Raw genomic sequence first — 17,637 nt, 5'->3', positions numbered from 1 at the left:
TTTTTCAGTTTGAGAAAAATGATAAATTTGTCTTTAACAATCTTTAATAAGATTTATCAGCTTGTCTGAACAACAACAAATACTACTGAAGGGTTGGGGTTGTGGCTCAGCGGTAGAGCGCTCACCTGCACATGTGAGGCCCTAGGTTTGGTCCTCAGCACCACATAAAAATAAATAAATGAATAGATAAAGGTATTGTATCCAACTACAACAAAAAAATAAAATATTAAAAAAATACTACTGAAGAATGAATGCCTGTACCATCATTTAAATGGTGTCCAACAAAGTCTAAAATTTAAGAAACAATAAAGAAAAATTTATATTAGTTTTATAAGAAATAATTCCACTGAGATTCTGTTATAGGAACAGAATCAATACCATCCTAAATTTTTTAAAATTTAATTTTGAATCATCATGTTGATGAATTAAAACTTTAAGAGTAATAATAATGACACACAAAATGACTTTAGATATAATTCCATTTCACTATTTTTTGTTTAATGACTAGAAATCCTTATTTCTTCAGAAAATATTACATATTTGTTGAAACACACCACCTATCTAGTAATTTATTAAACATCTACTCTTTATTTATTAGGTAAGCATGCCAATTAGTTTTGTGTCATAAAAGTAAAAAGAAATTTTGAATGTTGACAATGTTTAATTTTACACATTATTTTTTAGTTCTTTATAGAATATAAAACTTAGGAAAATGTTTTCAACTAATATTCTCATTCAATGTAAATGATGCAAACTACAAATAATACTAAGCTAAGCACTAAAATCTAAGTCTCTAGAAGTTTTGACTTTTCAGTCAATAAAAAAAAAATGATACAGATCACACTACTGACTGCCCCCAAACTGTTTAAAAGTTAAATATTCTCTGTTAAGAAGCAGGTTATAAGAAGGAATTGTTTTCTATACTCATATTTTAAAAACAAGATTCTGGTATACATAAAGAATTTAAATACAAATTCACAAGTGATGGCTAAAATCCAGTCAATTTCTAGCCTGATACAATATAAATCTACCAGTTATTGTGTACAAACAATTCAAAATTAAAGCTTATAATGGAAATGTCAACAAGTCATAACCAGACACATCTCTACTGATGGATTCCACTATACTTCAACCAGGCACAGCAGATGTGCACATCGATAGCTTTAATTTTCTAGGCCTTTTCTGTCAGACTATATATAGGGAATACATAAAACAAACATCAATGCCGAAACATTAGGGCCATTTAAAAAGAAAGTGAATAAGATGTGATGCAAACACATTTGATAGTTCTCTGTATAAGCCACCTTCCACTGACTTATAAAGTTGTAGCTTTATAATTCTCTTTAAAAGGAAAATGTTTCTACACTGCTTCGTGGAATAAGTTCACAGTACATCCTTGACTACAGTACCATCTCCAAATGAGCTTGATCTATCTCATCAGGATTTCTCCGGAAAGTTGGCTTATCATATTTTCAGCAGCCTTCAGTGCTTCAGTAGCCTTGCATAGTTCCTTAATAACTGCTCATAAACCTTCTGGGTTAATTTTTTGTTCACACACTGTCTAGTGTCTCCTTATCTCAGCCAGTATTCAAAGTTCTTGAGATCTCAAGCAGAACATCCATGGTCTCCCTCACTGCTGTCCGATTTGTCACTGCTGCTGGTGCCCTGGTGCCACTGCCAGTCACCATAGCAGACACTGAGGGAGGCCCCTTTGGTTCCCTTTTTTCTTTTTGTCTTCTATTTCTTTGCTGGAAATTTGTTTGTTTATTTGTTTTTATTAGTGTATTATAGTCATACATATTGTTGGGGTTCATCTTGACATAAACAAACATGGAATGTAATTTGCTCCATTGTAGTAGGCTGATTTTAGTTCTTTTGGATAAATACTGAGGAGTGGGAGAGCTGGGTTATATGGTGGTTACATTCGTAGTTTTTTTTTTTTTTTTTTTTTTAAGGAATTTCCATACTGCTTTCCAGAGTGGTTGTACTAATTTGTAGTCCCATCCACCAATGTATGAGAGTACCTTTCCCCCCAATATCCTCGCCAGGATTAGTATTATTTGTATTCTTGATGATTGCCATTCTGGCTGGAGTGGGAGATGAACTCTCTATGTAGTTTTGATTTGCATTTCCTTGTGCAAGAAATAAGACCAAATAGAACCAAGAAACAATAAATGGGACCGCATCAAATTAAAAAGGAAACAAGAATATGAAGAGAGAAACTACAGAATGGGAGAAGTTCTTTGCCAGCTGTTCCTCTGACAGGGATTAATATTCACAATATATACAAAACTCAAAAAAACTTACCACCACAAGAAACAATAAATGGGCAAAAGAACTAAACAGATACTTCTCAAAAGAATAAATACAAATGGCCAAGAAATACATGAGAAAAAAAAGTTCAACATCCCTAGCAATGTATTTATTTTTAAGAATGTTCTTCTTTGGGGACATTTAAATTAATAACTACTTTAAAGTATTTGTCAAATAATTCCCACACTTCTGTTTGCTTGTCATTGACATCTGTTGATTGTCTTTTCCCACATTTTCTGTTTTTTCATGTGTATGTGGGCTCAGTAATATTAAGTTTTATCCTGACCATTTTCAAAATTATTATGAAACTCTGGGTCTTATTTAAATGCTGTTTGTGTGTTAGTAGGCAATTGATCTGGTTGGGTTCACTCTGCAAGTTATGACCAGGGTGCTTTTGGTTGTGTTTTCAATATCAGTTTCATTTTTAAAGCTTTATGCTATTTGGATCTGTCCTGCAGATGCTACCAAATGGCTAGTTTGGGATCTGGGCATACCTACATCACGTGGTTCAACCTTGAAGTACAAAGCTTATGCTTTATACTGTGTGATATACTATAGTATCCATAGGGTCCCTTAGAGATCTCTCCTCTCTGTGATCTTTCTAGAACCTTAAAGCTCCCTTGAAAGTTCATCCCTTAGCCAGAAACCTTGGAATCTGCTTACCCTCCTCTGCCCACATATTCCAAATTCACACAATTGCCAAGTGATGGGTTTGCTGTCCTCTTGGGAGCACAGAGAGAAAGTTCCTGAGTTTATCTCAGAATTTTTGGGGTCTCTCTGTGGGTTAGAGAATAAAATGTTAGAGAAAATAATGGTGGCTTTCTACAATGTCTCTTAATACTCTTAAAAATTTCTCAAGCCAGAGTTAGAGGGCTTCTGGGGCTCTCTCTGTCCATGCTGATGCCCACTTCTGGGTTTTGGACTTCCTTGAATCTACTAAGTTGGAGAATAATGGAAGAAAAGAGTGCCCAAACTTATCGCCAGTTTGATGTTAGCTCAGATTCCTTTTTTCCCTAATTGGCTTAATACTAATTACTTTTAAGAGTTCTCAAATAACTTCTCCATACATTACATTTGTTTTTGTAGCTGCATCTAGAGGGGAAAGACACAGGGCAACATGCTTACACCCTCTCACGGAGGACTAACCCTTGGGGTTTTGTTCAAACTCAGCTTTCAGGAGAGTTTCTGTTCCAATCAGTCTCAGGTGACTCTGAAATTTGTATTTCTTACAAGTTCCAAATGATGCTGATTTTTTTTTTTTTTGGTCTCAGAACCACATTTTGAGACCCATTATCTACTGTGTTTTAGAGATGGGGAAACTTTTCATCCAAGGTAGAGTAAAATCAAATTCCTTACTTTAAGGACATTAAGTACCCAATGCTCTGCTATTTAATAAGCTGAGAGAGCAATGGCAGTGGAAAGAAATCCTTTGGTTGAGCAGGTGAGGAGATTAAATGAAATAAAGTATTATACAGTATACTATAGATAGTTTGGCTAAGCAGGAACTATGGTTGATGTTTTACACTGACAGATGTATTGGGGAATATCCACAATATCTGCTTTAAGTATGTATTTTAAAAGCAAACCATAATGGGATATCTGGTAACTCTCGAATTGTTTTGTTTGTAAGTTATGTCCATATTCTAGGGGAGATAACAAGAGGAACTACATTTTAGTCTTAATTCTGAATAACAAGATAAAGCTGGTTGACAAAAGAGGCATTCCCAACGTCCACAACACCTTGGCAATAATGAAAGGATAGAACATGGGGTGTGGTCATATTTATGTACTACACTCTGCAGATGGACTTTCAGAAAGCAGAGACAAGGTAGATGTTATCTGAATGTGCATCAAAGGAATCAGAGTTTTATAAAAATGATATTTAGACAATGGTACATAATCTTATGGTGGCACAAAAAGAGAAGGAGTTTGAAGAGAAGGGTACTGCATAGCCTGCCAGGAGTGTGAAAGGACATCTGGACAGATGGGGAGTATGGGATGTGATGAAGTCTGAATGCAAGGAGACAGGCAAACGCTTAGGACAAAGTGGGTCAGGAGGCCCAAGTTCTGTCTGAGTGAAATGAGGTAAGGCCCATGGTGTCTGTGTCACTGCGAGGAATAAAGCAGCAGGTGACCATGCAGGAGAGCATAATGGACATTTCATGCTGGAGAAGAAGAGTCACTGGAGGAAAACGATGTAAGCCCAGCTTTGTGTGGGCAGCTGTGCAAGTTACTGGTCCAAAAGAGACTCAGTTGATTGTGTGCCAGTTTGGGTGTGCTCTTGAGAATCCTCCCCGTCCTTTGCTGTTTTTTCTTATACATCCCTTTATTATGGACCTTATTGAGTTGGACCATAAGTAAAGATCATGTTCACTTCTATCTTGAGCATGGGGATTATATGTTTTTCAATATCAATCCCTAGTCTCCAGCAAAGTTCTTGTAAGGAATCCCTGCATTTCCTAGATCTCTAGGAAATCCCCAGGTGTCTAGGAAAATCCTAAAAAATAGGGTGGCAGAAGAATAATCAAATTCAATGTAGGCTATTTATAGAGACAAAGCATTTTCTTCATTTAGTCTGACATATGTATCTCTGTCCTGAGCTGTGGGACCCCTCTTCTAATGGGGTCCCAAAGGCTTTGGGTAGAGTCTTGTTGCACAGTCAGTGCTGGGACAGCTTGAAGGCATATTCTGTCTTGGCCTCTGAATAGCATTAGGTCTGCCAGCATCTCAGAGTGACTGTCATAGTAGAGGGATGAACTTTGTGGCCATAAGAGGTCTTGCTTCTTTCCCTAGGTCCCTGGAGGAAATTTTCCATACTGCCAAAGACTCAGTACTGGTGGGAATTATTACTTCTGGGTAAAACTGGTATTCCCAAGATGCAGGTCTGGGCAAAAAAGAAAGAGTGGAATTTTAAGCTCTAGGGGCCACAAACCAGAGATCTGATGAGTCCTATTTTCCATTGGTTTATCTGCCCTTGCTTGTCCACAGATTGTCTGTCCTTTGTGAACTAAGGGCCTGCACTAGTCACAAAACTGTCATGAGTCCTCCAGGCCACCAGAGGGTGGGAAAGCCTCAGAGTGGCTCCGCACTGAGAGAAATTATACAAAGCATAAAAGGTTAATTTTGCCTAAAAAAGGGTTTATTTCTCAGGCACTGACCTAAAAAGTTTCATTTCCCCTTGCCTGGGAATGCTTCTTTTTCATTCCTAAGTTGATTGTCTGTTAGGTGGCCTGCTCATCACAACTGTCAGTGTCACTGGGAGCTGTGTAGAGCAGAGGAGACCTGGTCCTCCCAAGAGAGAGTCTGGAATATGATGAGATCTGAATGCCAGGAGATTGTAAGATACTTATTGTAGGAGTCACATCCTTGAGGAGCTGTCCTGATCCCTCCGCCTGGCTCCTGGACACTCATCACACTGACCCATGTTTTAGCAGGTATCTTTTTAGGAATGTGATTGATTGCTTATGTTACTGAATCAGGGCCGCTTTGCCTGCTTCACAGTATGTCAATCTCGGAAATGACGAGTTTTGCAAAAGAGAGTTTATTTGCAAGGTGGCCAAGTGTGGCAACAGGAGAGAAAGTCTCAAATCTGCCTCCAAAGGAGAAAGTTTAGGGTATGTATGAAATAAAGAAGCGGGGTGGACTGAGGCATGAGGGGATGTGACTGGAAACAAGGCAGGGTGAAGTAATTAGGGGCTTGCACATGTACAATCAATTTCCCAGTTCTGCATTTTCTGCATTCAGAAAATGGTGGCGTTAGCATGATTTATTGGTGCCATTTTGACTTTCTGTTGTCAAAAGACATCCATCAGATAGTTGACGGGCCCAAGTGTGGTGGCTTCCACCAATTTGACCTAGTCAAGGCTACCTCCAAATTACTTGAAAGACGACTTAAGCATTACCATTGTGACCATACATCACAGGTTTAGCTATTAAAAAAAAAAAAAAAAAGCTAATCGTGGTTCTGATATTTTATTGTTTTAACTAAGCAATTTAAAAAATTAATGTTGTGGCACTGCAAATTGGTGCAACCACTTTGGAAAGCAGTATGGAGATCCCTTAGAAAACTTGGAATGGAACTACCATTTGACCCAGGTATCCCATTCCTCGGTCTATACCCAAAGGACTTAAGATCAGCATACTACAGTGACACAGCCATGTCAACATTTATAGCAGCTCAATTCACAATAGTTAAACTGTGGAATCAACCTAGATGCCCTTCAATAGATGAATGGATAAAGAAACTGTGGTATATAAGCATAGTGGAATATTACTCAACATTAAAAGAGAATAAAATTCTGGCATTTTCAGGTAAACGGGTGGAGTTGGAGAATTCATGCTAAGCGAAGTAAGGCAATCCCCCAAAACCAAAGGTCGAATGTTCTCTCTGATAAGTGGAGGCTGATCCATAATGGAGGGCGGGGGCATGGGAACTTTGGATGGGACAAAGGGAAGGGAGGGGGTGTGGGGATAGGAAAGATCGTGGAATGAGCATACTCCCACCAATTCGTGTCTTCATACATGTACGTTGGATAATAATACTTATAAGGAGCTTAGAGCTGTGGTTGGCATATTGCAAGTACTCAAGGAAAAGTTAGCTTTTTTGTTGTCTCTTTCCCAAGTGTCTCCTTCCTTCCTTCTTCTCCTGTTTCATTTCCAGAGCTTCACATGGTACTTAAAACAATTGATGTCCAAAACATTAATTGAATGACTAAGAAAATGACTGGAGAGAGAAACCGTGACTCGGCAGTATGCAGGTTGAGCCTTCCAGGACGCTTCTCTCTGTGCTTGGCACTGTGTTGGCTTGGTACTGCTGTGGGGCCTGGAGGGCGCAACCCTGGAGACCAGACTCCCGTGGGGAGAGGTGACTGCTCAGAGTTGGTGTCAGGCCCTTTCGTGAATGATCTCGAATCATACATTTTTACTGAGGGTGCTGCTGTGTCAGGTAGGGTTACTTACATAAATAATTTAATATTGGAAGATTTAACTTTCACTTTCCCATATTTCAGTGAACCTGTCATTACATTTCATTGAGGTTTGTGGTTCCTTTCCATCTGTGGATTTTCCTCTCTGCTTGTTTTCTTTTTTAAAGATCCAAGCACAAGTTTTAATTATTATTCTATTTGAAAAATAACATTTACTGTAAATATTTTTAAAATTGTGATTCAATATACTTAACACGAAATTTTCCATTTTAGCCATTTTAATTGGCATTAAGAACATTCACATTGCTGGGCAAACATCACTATTGCCCATCTCCATATCTCCAGGAGACTTTTTTTTTTTTTTGGTACTGGGATTGAACCCAGGGGTGTTTAACCACTGAGCAATATCTCCAGCCCTTTTTATATTTTATTTAGAGACAGGGTCTCGCTAATTTGCTTAGGGCCCCATCTCCAAAACTTTTTCATCTTCCCAACTGAAACTCTGCACCCATTAAACACTAACTCCCCATCCCTCCCCACAACACCAGTCCCTGGAACCCACCATTTCACTTTCTGTCCCTATGAATTTGACTACTCTAGGTGCCTAATGTAAGTGGAATCATACAGTACTTTTTCTCCCATGTCCTTTAATTACACTTAGAAAAATGTCTTCAAAGTCAATTTATTGAGGCATAATTGACATACAAAGAAATGGGCACATTTAATATGTACAGTTGATGAGTCTGGATATATGCAAACACCCACAATACCACTATTACCGCAATTGGTAAAAGAGACATGTCTATCATCTCCCAAAGATTCTTTGTGTTCTTTGTTTTGTTTTGTTTTTATTTTTGTCATAAACATGAGATATACCATCTTAACAGATTCCAAAGTGCAAGATTCCATCTTGCTAACTGTAGGGACTGTGTTGTATGGCAGACTTCTAGAGCTTACTCACCTGATGTGACTGAAACTTTATACCTACTGAACAATAACTCATTTCCCCCACCCCTCAGATGCTGGAAACCACTACTATATTCTCTGCTTAGATGCGTTTGACTATTAAAGATGCTTCATATAAGTGAATCATGAAGTATTTGTCTTTCTATGACTGGCTTGTTCCACTAAGTGTGATGTCCACGAGGTTCAGTGATGTCATTGCAAATGGCAGGGTTTTTTCCTTTCTAAGATGGAGTCACATTCCATTGGATGTGCGCCACATTTCGTTTATCTCCTCACCCATCCATGGACACTTGCTTTGCTTCCATATTTTGGCTATTGTGAATAATGCTGCTGTGAACATGGGTGTACCAATATCTGTAGAATGCCTATTTATCCTCTCTGCGTTAGATTCATAGGCCAAGAAGGGCCTGGGAGTAACTGTCTTTCCAGGGCCTCTCCTCCAGCAATACAGGTGCTATCTCAGGTCATGATGCTATTTGGATTTCTCCTGGTCCACTCCAGACATCACTGGTAATAGAATCTGTGGTTCCTTCTAGTCACCCTTGCTCCCAGAATAAGGCAAGTAGAGTAGATCTCCAGAAAGACAGAAAAGGGAAAGTTGGCTTCTATTGGGGTTAGCCTGGAGGGATCATTTCTTGAATATGTATAGATTTGTGGTCAGGCTCTGTAATCCAGAAGGCAAGAATATACTGGCTCAGGGGTCCTAATTAGCCATGGACAGTCCTCAAAATCATCCTTACCATGGCTCATTAAGAACTACATGGTGCTAAGGGGGCACTCCTCAGAATTCAGGACATGCTATCCAGTGTTTATAGACTCAGATCATAGCTCTGCCCCTTATTAATTGGTATTCTGGACAAGTCACCAAATCTTTCTTAGGTGCACTTTTTTTTTCTATCTTTAAAGTAGGGGAAAAGAATAGTGTCTACTTGCTGAGTTCATTGAGAAAACTAAATGGGATAATGCACTAAAACTCTCAGTACAGTAACCAACATATGGTAAATTAAATATGAGCTATTATTATCATTAGTAGCTTTTATTCTTACAGACACCTCCCTTTGCCCAGCCTTGGTCATCAGTTTGTGGCAACCATAGGCTGGGCTGCATCTTTGGTGCCTTTCCCATGGAGTTGCTCTGTGTCTGCAACACCTTGAGATCAGCTCTGAATCCTGAAAGCTTGGTGAAAGCTCTGACACCTTGTAAAGCCTCACTCCTGCCTAATAACTTTCTAAATGAGTCAGGGGCCACCCTGGGTGTTTACATATCCGGACCCCTGGAGTGGGGAAGGGGTAGTGGCTGCCACTGGCTTTGTAAGCTTCCAGGCAGCTGGGCCCAATTGGAGAGGTCAATCCCACCAAAGAAAATGCTGTCTGTTTCCACAGAATAGGAATATTAATCTGACATAAGGCCAGAGCACACTGGACCAGAGGGAGATGAAATAGTGGAGCAAGAATGTAGAGCTTTCTGGTAGAGTCAGGCAACGGATGGCTGCAGCAAATCGGAAGCAGATTGTTTAAAACATGGCTCTGATGGTCGTGTTTGTGTGGGGGTCTCCTGTGCTCTACATTAGCAGGCCTGCCCTGGGACTGTGCTCACCCTCTTCACCATGCTGTGGGAAGAGAGTGGATCTGTGGGTCTGCCTGCTGGCTTCCTTTCATTTCTGTTTGGTTCATTTACTGGCCAGATGATCTAGAACCATCTGAAGGCCCAGCCTGTTGCCCTGGGGCACAGGTTGGAGAACTTAGGTGCTCATTGTTTTCTTCTAGTGCACGCAGTACCCAATGCCAACCACAGCAGGCAGGGAACCTCCACCTGGATCCAGGAGGTGTGTCCTGGGTCTGAGTTTCTGTTGCCAGCTCATCATCTCTGGGAGGGTACAGGAGGTACAGCTGTCCTGGGCTGGGACAAAGATGGCCTCTGGGTCTAAGGGATCTGATTTTGCCTTCAGGCTGCCTTGACATCCTGCAAAGACTGCTCTTCTGAGCTGTTTGCACGATAGCAGCAGTAAAAAGTGGTGGGAAAGGGAAGAAAGGACAGGCGTTTATATCTGTGCTTGGCTTTCATATCAGCCTGCATAACACCTTGGAAACTGAGCTGCCCTTGTGCTCTGAACAGGGGCTAGTAATTTCATCCTCTTCTCTCATGAATTTTACAGCGTCAGCTAGAATCACTGCCCACCACGGCTGTTACGTAGGATTGCTTTGCACCTTGACTGGTGAGAGGCCCAGATTAAAAAATGTCCTTTCCTTTATTTACTGCTAGGGGTCCATGAGACTGCATAGTGGAGCGTGCAGGGTCTAGAAGTGAACAGCTGGTTTCTCATCTCTATTATTTACTACTCATGTGACCTTAGGTTTCCTCACGTTTTCTGTGCCCAGTTTCTTTATGTGTAAAATGGGATTTTTCCTATACACCTGATAGGACTAGTGTTAGGATTAAATTAGGTAATGCATGGAAAGCACCTACAGAATTATTTGACACAACAGTGGTCAAGTCATTTAACCATTTATAATGGTTAATTATAAATACAGGGCATTGTTTCAAGTGCATTAAATAAAATCAGAACGTGTCAGAATTAGAAATGACTCATGAGACCAGTTATCTCATCCAAACTTCTCATTTCAGAGACAGAAAAAACAAAGTCAGGAAGGCACTTCCTGTGTTAGCTTTCCATTACTGTAACAAAATATCTGAGATAATTAACTTAAAAAGAGAAAAGACATTTTGGCTCACAGTTTTGAAGGTTCTAGTCAATGATTGAGTGGCCCCCTGAGTTTTGGGCCTGTGACCAAGTAGCACATCATGGCAGGAATGTATAGTAGAGCAAAACCACTCAACTCATGAACCAGAGAGCAAGGAGAGAGAGAGAGAGGAAGAGGCCAGGGACTCAATCCCTTTTGAATGCATGCCCCTGACGACTAAAAGGCCTCCCACTGAACCTTGCTCCTGAAGGTCCACAGCGCCTCCCAATAGCACTAGGTATCAACCTTTTAACACAAGGACTGTTAGGGGACTTTTACTCAAGCCGTAGCATTTGCCAAACCCCATTTTTTGGCTGTGGAGGAGCTGGGACTTGGAAGGCAGGCTTGAGTTTCTAGCCTAAGGCTCCTTTCACACACTGTTCACCATGCGGCCCACCTCTCCAACCTGGAAGAGAGTTGTGCAGAACATCCAGAGACCTGGACAGCTGAGCAGACATCAAATACACAGATATGCACAAATCCACCCAAGTGTTTGTGCTACTTCCAACTGACAGCATGAATGACTGAGCAAGAGAAGGTCACTCAGGATGAATATTAAACAGACAGTGAAAGGTGTTTCCATAAGCGACTGTTGAGATAGAAGGCATCTCTAGCTCTGGTTCAGCAACAGAGTAGGTGAACCTGCTCCTGGGAGATGTGCGTTTTCTACCTGGGTGAACCTGATTTCCAATGGAGTAGGTATACACTCTGTATCTGAGTCTCAGACATTTAATTGATCTCAGTCTTCAACACCCTAGGTGGGAACTGATCAGAGGCTGGGAAAGGGAAAATGGAGGCACTAATGAGAGTTCAGGCTGACAAGTTGGGTATGTTGGTGGGTTTCCAGCAGAGCACGTGGTGGGTGGCTAATGCTCCCTGGTAAGCGGATTATATAGACCCCTAGCAGGAGAGCCACAGGACGGTGTCTTTGTTCACGTGACAACCTTTGCTCGCCTGTTTCCCCATCCAGTTCTTAACCTCATCCTCCTCTTTGGAATTCTCCCATCCAGCATCTCTCCTCTGGGAAGCCCCGTGTGGCTCTCTGGACTCCAGAGAGGTCTAAGCAATGCCTCCTGGCTCCGGCTGGATCAAGGTCTCTGCCTTTTCTCCCTGGGCCTTAGTCTGTTGCTGTAGACTTTGAGTCAGGAAAACAAAGAGAGCCCTGTTTGGGGATGTGGGCGACCCGGTCGTGTCCTTTCTCCATCCTTTGCTCCTCCCTGATTGCTGTCTCAGACCACCCAGCTAATGTCTGTCCCATCTTTGATGTCGGTTTCCTCCAAATTTTGGAAAAGAAGATTTGTCACATGACTCTAGTTCTTTGGCCACTAGTCCCTCTGATGTCTGACCAAGCTGTGAATATCCTCTGTCCAGCCAGCAGGTCAGGACCTGCAGCTGGCACTGTCCCTGCTCCATGCCTCTGCGGGGAAGTGCAGATCCTAGCCTGTTTGAAGGCACCATTAAGGTCTGTGGCTCTCAAGAAATGAAGATAAAGCAGAGCAGAAGGTTCTCAAGTCCAGAATGGAGGCTCAGCCCAGGAACTCTCTCCATACTTGAATATCCCATTTGTAACATGGACAACACAAGCCTATGCTCAGTACCACATCCTTGTGTGAACCTGGGTCCCTGAGGGGGGCTTGTGTTGGAGAGAGAAGCATTTATTTTTCAGATCATAGGAGAGGTAACAGACTGCAGTGACCATACTGATACAGGTCAGATAAAATCTCAATGTCAGGATAAATCAGTGTAAATCCAATATTTTTGCCTGTTTCTTTCCTTCCCATTCTTAAGATCCTTGAAGAAGAAGTCTCCTTGTCCATTTTCAGGCCATTCAGCTCTCATCTTTCTCTTTCAATAGTGATTTCCAGCTGTAATCCTTTTTTCTTTTTGCCTTCCCTAGTCACCAACCCACACCACCCTCCATCTCCAACCATAGCCTGAAAGAGTTAATTCAATTCTCTTGCTCCAGCCAGGAAGTTTCTATCTTCCAGTAAGGTCAGTCCAGGATGAGCATTATTGAAATCGCTAATTTATTTCTATAGCTTCAATCTCCATCCTGGAATGGAACAAGGAGACTAAAAGTGTTCCAGACACATTGTTTGTTTAACAACGGAACATTCTTCCAGCTGAACTGTATGGCTCTTGGATTTTCTGGTTTGATTGGTTAACCCTCATAAGGGCTTTGGTTTTCTCCTGTTAGAGCTGGAGGGAGTGAGGGCCTAGGGGCCCATGAGCCCCTTTAATTGTTATATCATTAGTTCCCCTGACCCTGACCCCTTACCTAGTAAAATGGTTTGACTTCTGTAACATCATGCCTGCATTCAGAGAAATGGTTAAGGCTGTAAATCTCATAAAAATGAGTGTGCTGTATAGTCCTGGGAGAAATTACAGGATTGCCCCTTCTGAATTTCAACCCTGTTGGCTTTGAGAAGGCTGTTGATTTTATTATTGATCATTGAGTTTGATCTGATGCGTTTCACAGAGACTTGGCTCTGTGGCTGTGCTGTTGGCTCCAGGGGCAGCAGCTATGCTGATGACGAGATTTTCCGTTCCCCCCGCCAGAAGGCGAGAGATGGTAGGGTAGATGCATGCTTGCTCCTCCCTTCCTTCTGGAAAGTCTGATTTGGAGGCATGCGTATGTGGGTTTCTTTAGATTAGATGCCATGTGTTAAAGATTGCTCCTGACATTCTGCCAGACGCAAGAGGATAGATGGAATGACCTTTGGAAGATCCTTCTTGGTAGAATAGTTATAAAGGTTTTTCTTGTGTTTCTATGAACTACACATTTCTTTTTTCTCTGTAGATACATGTCTAACTACTGAAAGGGATGTTCTGGGATCACCTTTGTCCATTTCACTGGCTCTGGTGAGAACCATCACAAATACAATCTGTGAAGCAGATAATGGGCTCAATTATCAGTCATCAATACGGAAGCCCTGACTTTCTTCCTTCCAGCCTTACCAAATACGGACTCCATCCTAGGAACTAAGCTAATGTGCTCTCCATTATTAAATTTCTTTTGGTATTTTTACTCATCAAGAATAGAAAACCATTTCAATTCTTTCTTTGCTTGCTCTCTCCATTGCATTGGACACAGTTGACCACTTCTTTCCATTTGTTATTTTCTCTTCCTCAGGTTTTCTGGGTTTGTGACATGATTCTTCCCTGAATTTCCTTGACCTCTTCTATTATTTTATTCTTTTTTCAGGGGGAGGATTGAACTCAGGAGCACTTGACCACTGAGCCACATCAATAGCTCTATTTTGTATTTTATTTAGGGACAGGGTCTCACTGAGTTGCTTAGCACCTTGCTTTTTTTCTGAGGCTGGCTTTGAACTCACAGTCCTCCTGCCTCAGCTTCCTAAGATGCTAGGTCTTTTATTATTCCTCTCTTTATTATTTTATCCATCACCATCCTTTTTATTCTCTTTCCTGTGATCTTGCCCCCTTATCCACCATTGATTTATTAGTGTTCTCAGAGTTCTTATTTAAGGAAAATTTAATTTACAATTTATTTTTTATTGATTCTTTTTAGTTATATATGATAGCAAAATCCATTTTGATATAATTGCACAAGCATGGAATACACCTTATTCTAGTTAAGAGTTCCATTCTTATGAATGTATATGGTGGTAGGATTCACTGTGTTGTTTTCATGTTTACATACATGGGAAAACTATGTCAGATTCATTCCACTGTCTTTCCTTTTCCTATCCCCCTCCCTTCCCTCCATTCTCAGTTATCTAATCTACTGCACCTCTCTTCTTCCCCTCACCCCATCCCCTTATTCTAGGTTAACATCCACATATCAGAGAAAATCACTTGGTCTTTGATTTTTTTGGAACTGGCTTACTTCACTTAGCATGATATCCTCCAGATCCATCCATTTGCTGGTAAATGTCATAAAGTCATTTTCAGCTTTCTTATTTCCTTTTCCCTTTCCTTTTCTCTTCATCTTATGCACTCTTTCTGGGAAATTTTACCCACATCTACGGTTCATGTTATCTACTTACACGTATGTTTCTCAAAAGTTCTCATTTGACCTGCACTTGTCCTGTGTGTTCTCATTGAAGTCTGTCTCCTTAACATAAATACCTGGGGTCCAGAGACATTTCAAACCTAATGTGTTCATAAAAGAACTCAGTATCTTCCCTGTCAAACCTGCACCATCTTTGTTACCTGTCTGGTGGCTGTCCTAACTATTCTCCCTGTCATTCACTCCATAATCTGGAACCTCCCTAGTCCCATGTCCTCACCTTCCTCACTGCCCTCTTCTAATTCTAGCACTGTCTTCCCTTGAATTATTGAAACAACTCCTTTTTTCTATGTATATGTTGTCTTTACTTCCCCTTCCTTCCTTCCCTCCTTCCTTCCCTCCTTCCTTCCCTCCTTCCTTCCTTCCTTCCTTCCTTCCTTCCTTCCTTCCTTCCTTCCTTCCTTCTATTCTTTGTCTTCTTTCTCCTGCTCCCTTCCTCCTCCCACCTCCTCCTTTTTGTGCTAGGGATCTAACCCTGGGCCCCATGCATGGTAGGACAGCTCTCTATCACTAATCTATGTCCCTAGCCCACACTGCAATATGTCTTAACTGGTCCAAACGATCTTCATGTTGCTCTATAGGTACTTTATGTGATCATTATAGATGCAGATCTGAATGAGCCACCCCCCTTATGTGAAAACTTTCATTGACTTCTAAGCACCTAGAGGCAAATTCATACTCCCTAAGCCTGTTGTCCTAGATTCTCATGATTAGTTTCTCACCCACCATTTTTCAGTCTTCAACAAGTCTCTCCAGTCTCTGATTTGCGCATGGCCACTCACCCCAGGCTCCAGTCCTATCCAGTCCCTAGTTGGGCTGCTTCTTGCCTGCAGGTCTTTGCCTGTGCCCTTCCCTCCATCTGGAATGCTCTTTTCTCCTCTTTCTGTGCTGGTGTTAGCATTGTCCCTTCTGTGAAATCTTCAGTTTCCTCCTCCTCATCTTCACTGTACACTACAAATGTAATAATTTATTTTCCTATTTTCCCAGAGTTTTATTGGTGTATTGTAATTATATATAATAGTGGGATTCATTATTGCATATTTGTACACGTACATGACGTAACAATATAATGTGATTCTTTTTGTTCCTCGGTTCCTTCTCTTTCCCTTCCCTCCCTCCCTGATCTCCTTCCTCTATTCTGCTGGTTTCCTCCACCTTAAAACATTATTTGTTTTCATGTCTGTTTCCCTACTAGACAGAGAGATCCTTAAGAGCGTGGGGTGTTGTCTTTTATCCCCATAATGTGAGAGCTTCACATGGGTCTTGTACTTGTGGATCAGTACCTATTCATGAATATACAGCCCCCTAGATTGTTTTTCCTCTGATCTGTATCTGAGCTATAGTAACCTGTTTGCTTAAACTAGTCTTCAATATCAACATGTTAGAGATCCACCAGAAATCTGAACCTGGCTTTGTTTCTCATGTTTGGGTATAGTCAACTCTTACCTGCCTGCAGCCTCACCTGCTGTTTTGATTGTTTGAAGAAGTAGTTTCATTGTGGACTTGGCCTTACTTGGCTTGTTAGTCCTGACCTGTGGCTGCTTCTGTTCCATGGCTCCCATCCTCCCATCTGGGGAATAGGAAATGCAAACAGGCTGTTTTAAGAGCAGAAGGATCAAGAAATGCTGTCAAGTGCATGCAGACCTTTCATACTTGTGGATGTAACCCTTTAAATCATTTTTAATGTACTGGTAATCAATTCCTCCTTTTTTTCTTCAAACCAAATGGTAGCTTGAACAGAGAATGACTAGCAATCAGCTTAAGATAAGATTTGAGAAGGAATGCCTTTACTCCATTTTGCATGGAAAATTGAACTCTAACCATACTGTCAGACTGTGTAGTCCTTTAGGGGAGTGCCAAATCTCAGGATATCTTCTGGCTTCTCTAAGTAACGACAGATCCTGTTTCTAACAAGTTTGTATATCCCCATAGGATGCTATATAGATCAACCTGTGAACCTGATGTTCCCAGTAATCTGTTGGCTCACTTGATCTATAGTTTGGTTTTTATTTATTTTCTATACTGGATTCAGCTTAAAAGAAAGTCAATAATGCTGGGTCTGGGATTGTGGCTCAGCAGGAGAGTGCTCGCCTAGCACGTGTGAGGCCCTGGTTTTGATGCTCAGCACCACATAAAAATAATTAAATAAATAAAATAAAGATATTGTGTCTAACTACAACTAAAAAAAATATAAAAAAGAAAGTCAATAATGCTAATATTGGCAATTCATCTATAGTGAATCAATTAATTAATTTAAGTGTTTTGGGCACACTTAGTCTGACCCAGGTATTGTGCTAGGGCTGGCAATACAACGGGGAACAGAATCGGTCTCAATCCAAGGGGAAAACCTTAAAGCTGAACAGATCTGAATACAAATCTTGATTCTATCAATTTTTACTGTGTGATCCTGGATAAGTTCTTCAACATTTCTGAGCCCAACTTCTTCATCTATAAATGAGGATTATTTTATTTCCTTTATAGCAGTATTGTAAGAATTAGAGAATACATCATATATAATCTGGTTGGGACACTGTCATTCATATATATATATATATATATATATATATATATATATATATATATATATATAACTAAAAAAGCAGAATTCTCTTTGGTCTGCTGTAGCTTATAGTGATAGCTAAAATACATAGTGGTTCAT

The 17,637-nt window shown here is 40.7% G+C and overlaps 1 protein-coding gene and 1 pseudogene across 2 annotated transcripts in view; one reads left to right on the top strand and one right to left on the bottom strand.

The window, feature by feature from the left end:
* Nucleotides 1–17,637, top strand: part of Ano2 (anoctamin 2) — a 341,337-nt gene that overhangs the window by 24,106 nt on the left and 299,594 nt on the right. The gene's annotated exons all lie outside the window — the stretch shown is intronic.
* Nucleotides 1,430–1,688, bottom strand: LOC143397318 (mitotic-spindle organizing protein 1 pseudogene; annotated as a pseudogene).

This window comes from Callospermophilus lateralis, chromosome 4, assembly GCF_048772815.1.
Source record: "Callospermophilus lateralis isolate mCalLat2 chromosome 4, mCalLat2.hap1, whole genome shotgun sequence".
In the NCBI taxonomy this organism is placed as follows: domain Eukaryota; kingdom Metazoa; phylum Chordata; class Mammalia; order Rodentia; family Sciuridae; genus Callospermophilus; species Callospermophilus lateralis.
This window is presented reverse-complemented; position numbering and strand designations above follow the sequence as displayed.